General features: G+C 36.8%; 1 pseudogene; it reads left to right on the top strand.

The window, feature by feature from the left end:
• Nucleotides 1-9,880: 9,880 nt before the first annotated feature.
• LOC101053348 (prohibitin 1 pseudogene) lies at nucleotides 9,881-10,671 on the top strand (annotated as a pseudogene).
• Nucleotides 10,672-11,159: the final 488 nt, after the last annotated feature.

The raw sequence follows: 11,159 nt of genomic DNA, 5'->3' as shown, positions 1-11,159 counted from the left end.
CACACACACAAAAAACTATCCTGTCTTATCATTATGACCGACAACTTTACTCTTCAAGGAAAAATACTTCACATTCTCATGAAGATAAACATGTCACTGACATTTTAAAAATAATGAGGCTGGGCACGATGGCTCACACCTGTAATCCCAGCACTTTGAGAGACCTAGGTGGGTGGATCACGAGGTCAAGAGATCAAGACCATCCTGGCCAACACGGTGAAACCCCGTCTCTACTAAAAGTTTTAAAAAAGTTAGCTGGGCATGGTGGTGTGCACCTGTATTCCCAGCTACTTGGGAGGCTGATGCAGGGAGAATTGCTTGAACCCAGGAGGCGGAGGTCGCAGTAAGCAGAGATCATGCCACTGCACTCCAGTCTGGTAACAGAGCAAGACTCCGTCTCAAAAAAACAAAAAAAAAAGAAGAAGAAAAAGAAGAAGAAGAAGGATAAAATTTGTAAAAATACAGATGGTATTTATGACTAGTCACAGTTATCTACAAATTTTGTCCACCCTTAACTGATAATTTATTCACACATGTTGTAATTATTTTTGATTACCTATTATGTACTAAATGCTTTCAGATATATAAATACATTGACAGTCTAGCAAACAATTGCCTGTAATTATAACAAATTCAATGATTGAGCATATGTTAACCATCATATCCTTCCTCTCATTAACATTAACATATTATTGGCTTTTTAAATGTTCAAAAAAGACATATATCTTCTTTTCCAGAGATAACGGAGGTAAACAAGAAATAGGGAATTGAGAAACACTCAAGAATTCGGAGATTCACGTCTTTTTTTCCCTCTCCTTTGATAACGTTTTCTTTTTCCCTCACTAACTCTCAGGACTTTATTTCAAGAAGCCATGCAAAGAGAGGCTTTCTTACCTTTTTTGGGAGGTTGGTTAATGAATTTCTTGGATTCAGGTACCCATAAAATTATAATAAAACATTAGTGATTTAGAGCATATGTTACAGCAAATAGAAACCTAATGTGAACTAGTTTAAATGAGAAATGGAGTTTTGTGGCTTACATTACCCAAAAGTCAAGGGGTACAGTTGGCTTCAAGAAATTCTCGTTCCAGAGGCCTCAAGGCTGTTGGGGCTCTGTCTGCTCCCTACCATCTAGACAGACCCTTGGAATGTGGAAGAAATGATATCTTCCCTCTGCCTAAGTCTCACACCCCACCACCTTAGAGTACCAGGGAAAGAAGGCACTCTGTCCAGTTATGTGGAGAGCTGTACTCAGTCTAGCTTAGGTCATGTGTCCATACCTGAATGAACCACTACAGTAAGCTAAAGGGTAAGGCTTTGGTTACATGTCTAGTGCTTTCCGTTCGGATGGTGAGGTCAGCTCCAAATGCACCCTAATTCAATATGTTCCTCAACTGAAAAGACAGGAAATCTACTCTAAGAAAAGAGGGAGTGATAATGGGCCACCACAAGGAACAGGTGCACCTGAAGTGCATATGTGCATGTTTTGAGCAAGAGAAAAACAGAAAGGCTTTCCTCAGACATTTTCCTCATTATTTCCCCCCCAAATTTTAAATTGCATTGAATTGAGTACAGACTTGCTACCTGGTGGTACAGAGAAGTACCAGAAGCATGAAAAAGGTGTTTTTCAATGTAATTTTGATTTTGATCAGCATTGAAATCTTTTTTATCAAATAACCATGATATAACATCCAGAAGCTTATTCAAGTTTCTGTAGAAAAGAAGAACATAACCCTCCAGAGCCTAAACCACCTGGTGAACATAAATTCAGCTTCTGAGGAGGTGAGTTTGCTTTTTGGTTGGTTGTATGCTTTGTATGTTATTTTCTTCTTATTATAATTGCAAAGTCCAATAACCATGACACATGTGTACAGTTATAAAGAGACTTCATTTTGTCTCCAAATTTTTCTTTGAATTTCATTCACCTAAGTAAGTTCTTTGCTGCTATTGGATAAAAATTTGGGCACTTCCAGGGCTTATGTGGTGGCTGTTAGATAACAGCTATGGTACTCTAAATTGACAAACACAATGTGACTCAGAATGTTAGAATGTCTATAATAATTAAAAATCTGGTCTTTATTTAAATTTTGTTGGACATCCTGGCTCCATTTTTGAGTCTAAGGATTTTTTAGAAAAACCCAGCATGCATTTTCGGTAATGTGTATAGAGTGCTACAAAATTTCTGAATGGACTCAGCATATAACACAGTCGGTATATTGAACAAGCCATGCTAGTGGAATCCAATCCCAAAGCAAATTTATGTTCTTCTTCCCGTTTTTTTTTTAACCTTTATTCAGAGAAGCTAGATTTTTCTGCAGCAAATGCATAGATCTGATTTATTTTTTAGAATGTCCAAACTAATGTAATAATCTAGGCTTCCACTTTCATTCAAAATTACAGCTACTCTGCTCCTAGAGTCTACAAATAGAAAAATAAGTGAACAAAGGAAGAAGGCCTATTCAGCTCTTTTATTCTTCTCTCTCTGTTCCTCCACTATATTGTGAACCATAGTTTCCGAATCTTCCAAAGTTGGAGCATAGGGAGGGAGAAAAGTTCAGTCCAGGGAGAAAGAATTGTATGTGATTGTTACTATCAAAGGTGGTTCTATCCTTTCTGAACTGAAACACTATTTAACACTTGTTTCAATTTGTGTAGGCGTCTTTGTTGGTCCTACCCCAAATTTTAAGGACCCCTCACTTGCCATATTCTTGATTTGAGCCATTCACTTACCTCATTGATTTTTCTTCCTCAACCCATCAGAGTGGCAATTCACATTCAACATGTTTGCACTGAGTGTGCTCTTCTGAGTAACCCACTTAGTCAGGACTTGAGATAATTTTATTCAAGTTCAGTCTTACTCTTGCTGACATCGTTTTCAAGTGACATACTCACTCTTCTTAGGCCTTTATGTGCTCAGAGAATGCAGACCCTCCTCACAAAACCACCTTATCTCTGGCCATATTTGTGGATACAGATACAAACCCATGGCATCCTCCACTCCCACTCTTCCAACGTAGATGATGCATCAACCTCTCCCTGTACAGTTGGAGTAAAAGGTGGAACATGTGGAATAGCCTTTCCAAAGAAACTCTTCCTCATTCTTCGGTAACTTGACCCTTTATACTCTCAATTTTGGCAAAATATTATGTAATTAAAATAAATATTTCCTAGGATTTTGTTCTGTCTTTTAATTTTGGACTATTATGTTTATTTGACTTTGGTGACTCAATCACGTATTTTAACAATCTATTTAAATATTATTTGTTATTTTTAAATATAGTTCTCATTTTGTATCCACTAATACAATCTAATTCTAAATAAAATAAGTAGAAAATGTGTGATTCTATAAATTACAGTGTTTACATATCAAATCCAGTTTCAGTGTTCATTTACTCTAAAATTGTTTGGAAAGAATAAATATAAAAGAATAAATATACTTCACCAGAAGCTACTTTGCCTTCTCTTTAAGTGGATAGATTTCTCTCATGGATTTGGCCTTTCTTGGGAATATATGTTTGTTTCTCTCCTCCAAGTCACAATGCTGAGTGAGTAAACATCCACATATGATCCATCTCATCCTGCTTACTTTAAGTAGAACTTCCAACACGTGGGCATTGTCCCTGTCCAACTGCCCACTGCAGTTTTCAGAATCAGCCCAAACAACCTTGCCTTTGATTTTCTTGCTTCTTCTAATCCATTTATCTCCCCACCTGAGCTCCTGGCACTAATTTTATTCAAGATACTTTTCTGCACATGATACTCTGGCTTCCCTGGTTACGGATGTCTTCTTTGCCTGACAGTGACCCACAGTCAGGCAGCTACAAGCCGCCCCCGGCACTGACGCATTGAGGCCCATCAGTTAAGAGGGCTTCAACAGGAAGGGCTAACCCTTGCAAACTAATGGTAGTGCCTTTTGTGCCTGTTTCCATGGCAGTATTCATTGCTATCACAAGACCTAAAGATTTGTTACTAGCTAGCCATTTATTTGATAACATCCACTTGATTAAGAAATATTTATTTTAATCTTGAAAGCAGAATGCAATTTTTAAAATGAATCTGTCCATCGGCTAAAATAGGGAATGCTTGCTTTCTTCTCATTTCATCAATCAAAGCATCACAAAGCTTTGATGGATGGCCAGCCGTGATGGATGACAATTATGTCATTATTAGAAAATGTCTCATCATCACTCTTCCAAGCGTATATCAATTATAGAGTCTTAGAACTGAGATATAGGTAGTGAGGAAAACATCCTTCCATTCACATCCCTCATACAGATTTGCACATTTTGCAGTTCACACTTTCTTTGCTTTGTCCCTCATGGCTGTGATTTTAATACCATTGTTTCGACCTAAATAATAGTTTAGGTTCCCTCTGAAGACATTCCGTTTGACAGCCTTCTTAATCATACTACTGGGTTCCTTCAGCACTTTCTAATACAGAGCAACCAAGTGAAACTAAAGTAGAGAGAACATTTTACTCCACATCCAAGCAATTGTCATTCACACAAGTTAACATTTTGAGTCTCATTTCACTATTTTAAAAATAAAACATGCACTCATTATACACTGTCTCATACTATTTTATAAAAATGCTCACAGTTTGTAAAAAACAATAAACTTTTCGGCACTATACCTGGCAATATTTCCTCTATTCTGAAACAAACTGATAAATGAAGCACTCATTGAATGGTACCCGTTAAGGATACAACAAAGCATTAGGGTGTTTATGGAAACTGGGCAATAGTGAAAAGTGCGAGAGCTTAGGAATCAGAATGGCTACTTCTTTGATGCTTTCAATACTTAATCTTCTGCAAGTTTCCAAAGCATATTTGTTTTATTATTGATATTTTATATATCTGAAAATTAATATGCCAAATACATATGAATGTCCAATATGACTGAGAAATTAGATTTAACCCACTAAAGTGAATGATAAAGGTAGTGGAGACAGTGATAAGAAAAATACTATTTCTCAGTTATATATTCTTAATACATACTGTATTCTTAAAAGTTTTCAAATTGGACAGCATGTACATTGTAATCCTTCAGTAAAGATGAAAGGAACACAAATTATGATCTCTAATGCCTAGAGGAAATCACAGGGGAAAAGAAGAAAAATAAGTTACATCACAAGTTTTATTAAATTGGAAATTGTGATATAGAATCAATTTTTTTTGTTTTGACAGATTTTTATTTAACAATATTAAAAATCTTTTAATTTTAAAAAGTTGTTAATTTTTAAATTTTAGATTCGGGGGTACATGTGCAGGGTTTTTACATGGTATATTGCATGATACTGAGATTTGGTTTTCTAATGATTCTGTTTTTCAAGTAGCGAACATACTGTACAGATTATTTCATCATCCAGGTCATATGTGTAGTACATGATAGGTAGTTTTTTGACTCTCATCCTCTTTCCACCCTCAAGTAGGCCCTAGTGTCTGTTGTTTTCTTCTTTGTGTCCATATGTGCTTGATGTTTAGCTCCTACTCATAAGTGAGAACATGCAGTATTTGGTTTTCTGTTCCCGTATTAGCTTACTTAAGAAAATTGCCTCCAACTCCATCCATGTTGCTGCAAAGGACATGATCTCATAATTTTTTATGACTACATATTATTCCATGATATATATGTACCATATTTTCTTTATCCAGTCTACCACTGATGGGCCTTCAGGTTAATTCCATATTATCATGATTTTGAATACTGCTGTGATGAATACATGTATCCATGTGCCTTTACAGTAGAACAATGTATATTCCTTTGGGTATATACTCAGTGGTGGGATTACTGGGTTGAATTGTAATCCTGTTTTAGGTTCTTTCAGAAATTGACAAACAGCTTTCACCAATGGCTAAACTAATTTACATTCCCACCAGCAGTGTATAAGTACTCCCTTTTCTTTACAACCTTGACAACTTATGTTTTTTTTTAAAGTTTTAATAATAGCCATTCTGAATGGCATAAGATTGTATCTCATTGTGGTTTTGATTTGCACTTGTCGAATGATCAGTGATACTGAGTTCTCTTTCATATGCTTGTTGGACATATGCATGCCTTCTTTTGAAAATTGTTCATATCCTTTGCCCACTCTTTTATGGTGTTTTTTTTTTCTTGTGAATTTGTTTAAGTTCCTTATAAATGCTAGATATTAGACCTTTGTCAGATGCATAGATTGCAAATATTTTCTCCTATTCTGTACCTTGTCTGTTTACTCTGTCCATAGTTTTGTTTGCTGTGCAGAAGCTCTTTTTGTTCCATTAGGTACCATTTGTCAGTTTTTGTTTTTGTTGCAATTGCTTGGTCATCTTTGTCATGAAGTCTTTAACCAATCCTATATTTAGAATGGTATTTCATATGTTATTTTCCAGGGTTTTTATAGTTTGACCCTCATCCTCATTTTTTACATTAGTCTTTAATCCATCTTGAGTTGACTCTTGTATATATGAGAAAGGAGTCAGTTTCAATATTCTCGTTATGGCTAGCCAGTTACCCCAGCACTATTTATAGAATAGACAGTTACTTCCCCATTGCTTGCTTTTGTTTATTTTTTGAAGATCATGAGGTTGTCAGTGTGTGGCATTATGTCTTGGCTCTCTATTCTGTTCCATTGGTCTATGCTTCTATTTTTGTACCAGTTTATCATGCTGTTTTGTTTACTGTAGCCCTGTAGTATAGTTTGAGGTTGGGCAATGTGATGCATCCAGTTTTGTTATTTTTGCTCAGAATTTCTTTGGCTATTCCAGCTCTTCTTTAGTTCCATATAAACTTTAAATAGTTTTTACAAATTCTGTAAAGAATATTATGGTTAGTTTGAGAGGAATAATACTGAATCTACAAATTGCATTGAGCACCATAACTATTTTGGCAATATTCGTTCTCCCTATCCATGAGCATGGAATGTTTTTCATTGTTTGCTTCATCTCTGATTTCTTTGAACAGTGTTTTGTAATTCTCATGGTAGAGACGTTTCACTCCCTGATTGGCTACATTTCTAGATATTTTATTATACTATTAGCTATTATGAGATTGTGTTCTTGATTTGGCTTTAAGATTGGATGTTGTTAGTGTATAGAAATGCTACTGATTTTTGTACATTAACTTTGTATCCAGAAACCTGGCTGAAGTTTATCAAATCAAGGAGCTTTTGGGCAGAGACTATAGGCTTTTCTAGGTACCAAATTATATTTTCTGAAAACAAGGATAGTTTGACAACTTCTCTGCCTGATTGGATGCCTATTGTTTCTTTCTCTTACCTGATTGCTCTGGCCAGGGCTTCCAGTACTATGTTGAATAGGAGTGGTGAAAGAGGGCATCCTTGTCTTGTTTAGGTTTTTCAAAGGAAATGCTCCGATCTTTTTCCCATTCGATGTGATGTTGGTAGTGAGTTCATTATAGATTTGTCTTATTATTTTAAAGGATGTTCCTTCAATGCTAGTTTGTTGAGAGTTTTTAACACGAAGTGATGTTGAGTTTTATCAAAAGCCTTTTCTGCATCTATTAAGATGATCATGTTCTTTTTGTTTTTAGTTTTGTTTATGTAATGAATTGCATTTACTGATTTGTGTATGTTGAACCAACCTTGCACCTTAGGAATAAAGTCTACTTATTCATGGTGGATTAGCTTTTTGATGAACTGCTGGATTCTATTTGCTAGAAGTTTGTTGAGAATTTTTGCATCTATCTTCATCCAAGTTACTGACCTATAGTTTTCTTTTTTTTGTTTTTGTTCTGACTATGATGGGTTTTGGTATCATGATAATGTTGGTCTCATAGAACAAGTTAGGGAGAAGTACTTTCTCCTCAAATTTTTTGAATAGTTTCAGTGGGAGTGATATCAACCCTCCTTCATTCATCTGGTAGAATTTGACTGTAATCCTGGACTGGTCCTCCTTTCTATACCACTTTACACTGCCTTAGATCTTTCCACAGAATCTGGTCCTGAACCTTTTTTGGTTGGCAGGCTTTTTGCTACTGATTCAATTTCTGAATTTGTAATTAGTCTGTTCAGGGATTCACTTTCTTCTTGGTTCATTTTTGGGAAACTGTATGTGTTCAGGTAATTTATCTATTTCTTCTAAGGTTTCTAGTTTCTGTGGATAGAGGTTTTTGTAATAGTCTCTGAAGACTTGGTTTTGGTTGTTGTTGTTGTTGTTATTTCTGTTGTATCAGTGGTGTCCCCTTTCTCACTCCTGATTGCATTCATTTGAATCTTCTGTCTTTTTGTCTTTATTAATCTAGCTAGTGGTCTATCTTATGAATTTTTTTAAAAATCCAACTCCTGAATTCATTGGTCTTTTGTGTGTTTTTTGCATCACCATTTCCTTTAGTATGACTTTTATTTGTGTTATTTATTTTCTTCTGCTACCTTTGGGGTTAGTTTGCTCTTCCTTCTCTATTTCTTCTAGTTGTGATGTTAGGCCATCTATTTGAGATCTTTTAAACTTTTTGATGTGGTCATTTAGTGATATAAATTTCCCTCTTTACACTGCCTTAGATCTGTCCACAGAATCTGGTATCTTGTATCTTTGTTCTCATTATTTTAAATAGTTTGTTGATTTCTGCCTTAATTTTATTCTTTACCCAAAAGTCATTCAGAAGCAGGTTGTTTAATTTCAATGCAACTATGTGGTTTTGAGCAATTTCTTAGTGTGGATTTCTATTTATGTTGTGCTGTGGTCTGAGAGCATAATTAGTAAGATATGAGGTTTTTAAAATTTCCTGAAGATTTTTTCTGTCCAGTTGTGTGGTTGATTTTAGATTATGTGCCATGTACAAATAAGAAGAATGTATATTCTGTTGTTCTGTGGTGAAGTGTTCTGTAGATGTTATTAGATCCATTTGGTCAAGTGTTAAATTTAGGTTCCAAATATCTTTATTAGTTTTCTGACTTGATGATCTGTCTTATACTGTCAGTGGGGTGTTGAAGTCCCCCACCATTATTGTATGGGAGTCTGTGTCTTAATTTGCTTTATAATTCTGAGTGCTCCTATGTGGGTGCCTATATATTTTGGATAGTGAAGTGTTCTTGTTAAATTGAGCTCTTTACCATTATCCAATGCCCTTCTTTGTGTTTTTAAATCATTGTTGGTTTAATGTATGTTTTGTCTGAAATTAGAATAGCAATCTTGATTTTTTTCTGTTTTCCATTTGCTTGGTAAATTTTTCTTTATCCCCTTACTCTGAGCCTATGGGTGTCATTGCATGTTGAGATGGGTCACTTGAAGACTACATACTATTGAGTATCATGAGCATCTGGAATCCACTGAGAACAAAGATAAAGTTCCAATTTGACCTGACAGCAGAGCATTTCCCATTCACTCATGAGTTTGTTTTCTCAATCAGTAAAAGGCAATTAAGCATCTACTCTGAATTCTGTTTGTGGTCTTGTCTGATAAAACATGAGTCATGGAGTCTCCATCCTTGAAGAGTTATCAATGTTGAATAATATGTGTGTGCATACACACACACACACACACACACACACACACATAATTTCAAAGCAATGTAATTAGACTTCTAGTCATAAAATAATAATGAAAAATTGTGTAAGAGTACCTTAAGCCTTAAAGTTAAATGATAAAGTGTTGATGGTTTATTATAAAAACTTCACCTCACATTATTTTCCCACAGAAGTATATCAAAGAATAAAAAATTAAAACTATAAGGGGTATTCAATACATTGAGATAATAAATGACTAAATATTTGCCAATAAATATATTTAATATTCTGCTAAAATTATTTTCCAAATATTTAAAGATAAAAATCAAAGCAAAGATAAGCATTGATTCTCTCCTTGCTGCTGTTCCCTAATAAATAAAACTAAACTGGTGGAGGTCAGAATGGAAGCAGGTGTGAGAGAATCCAGCCAAAGAAAACATGACTGCCAAAGTGTTTGAGTCCAGCGGCAAGTTTGGCCTGGACTTAGCTGTTGCATGAGGCATGGTGAACTCTGCATTATATAATATGGATTCTGGGCACAGAGCTGTCATCACAGAGCTGTCAATCAGTTAAAGCTGTCATCTTTGATTCCATGGAGTAGAGGACATTGTGGTAGGGGAAGGGACTCCCTTTCTCATCCCATGGATACAGAAAACAATTATCTTTGACTGCCCTTCTCGACCACGTAATGTGGCAGTCATCACTGGTAGATTTACAGGATGTCCACATCACACTGTGCATCCTCTTCTGGCCACTGGCTAGCCAGCTTCCTGGCTGGCTATGATGAGCATAAGAGGGGACTATGATGAGCCTGTGCTGCTGTCCATCACCACCGAGATCCTCAAGTCAGTGGTGGCTCGCTTTGATGTTGGAGAATTAATCACCCAGAGAGAGCTGGTCTCCATCAGGTGACTGACAACCTTATGGAACGAGCAGCCATCTTTGGGCTCATCCTGGACGACATGTCCTTGATTCATCTGATTTTCTGAAAGGGGGTTCACAGAAGCAGTGGAAGCCAAACACGTGGCTCAGCAGGAAGCAGAGAGGGCCAGATTTGTGATGGAAAAGGCTGAGCAGCAGAAAAAGGTGACCATCATCTCTGCTGAGGTGACTCCAAGGCAGCTGCCAAACACACTGGCCACCGCAGGGGAGGCCTGATGGAGCTGCGCACGCTGGAAGCTGCGGAAGACATCTCGTCCCAGCTCTCGGACCCTCAGTTGCCTACCTAAGGGGCATCCGTGCGCCTCCTGCTGCCCCAGTGAGGGCCCACCCTGCCTGCACCTCCGCGGGCTGACTGATTCTTAACCCTGCTTTGCTTCCGGCCCTCCCCAGAAATCACTGTGAAATTTCATGATTGGCTTAAAATGAATAAAATAAAGGCAAAACCACTTCAGATCTCTTAAAAAAAAAAAAAAAAAAAAAAAAAAAAAAGATTAAGCTGTGGCCAGTCACAGTGGCTCACACCTGTAATAACAGCACTTTGGGAGGCTGAGGCAGGTGGATCACCTGAGGTCAGGAGTGCAAGACCAGCCTGACCAACACGGAGAAACCCCTTCTCTGCTAAATATAAAATTAGCCGGGCGTCCTCACTCAGTTGTCCTCCAGGGTCAAACCTCGGGTCCCTGTGATCAAGAAATGCATTGACATTCTAATTGAGAAGGAATATTTGGAGCGAGTCGATGGTGAAAAGGACACCTACAGTTACTTGGCTTAACCC

This window comes from Saimiri boliviensis, chromosome 3 (genome assembly GCF_048565385.1).
Source record: "Saimiri boliviensis isolate mSaiBol1 chromosome 3, mSaiBol1.pri, whole genome shotgun sequence".
In the NCBI taxonomy this organism is placed as follows: domain Eukaryota; kingdom Metazoa; phylum Chordata; class Mammalia; order Primates; family Cebidae; genus Saimiri; species Saimiri boliviensis.
Note: the sequence above shows the minus strand (reverse complement) of the source record. Positions and strands in the feature narration are given on the sequence as shown.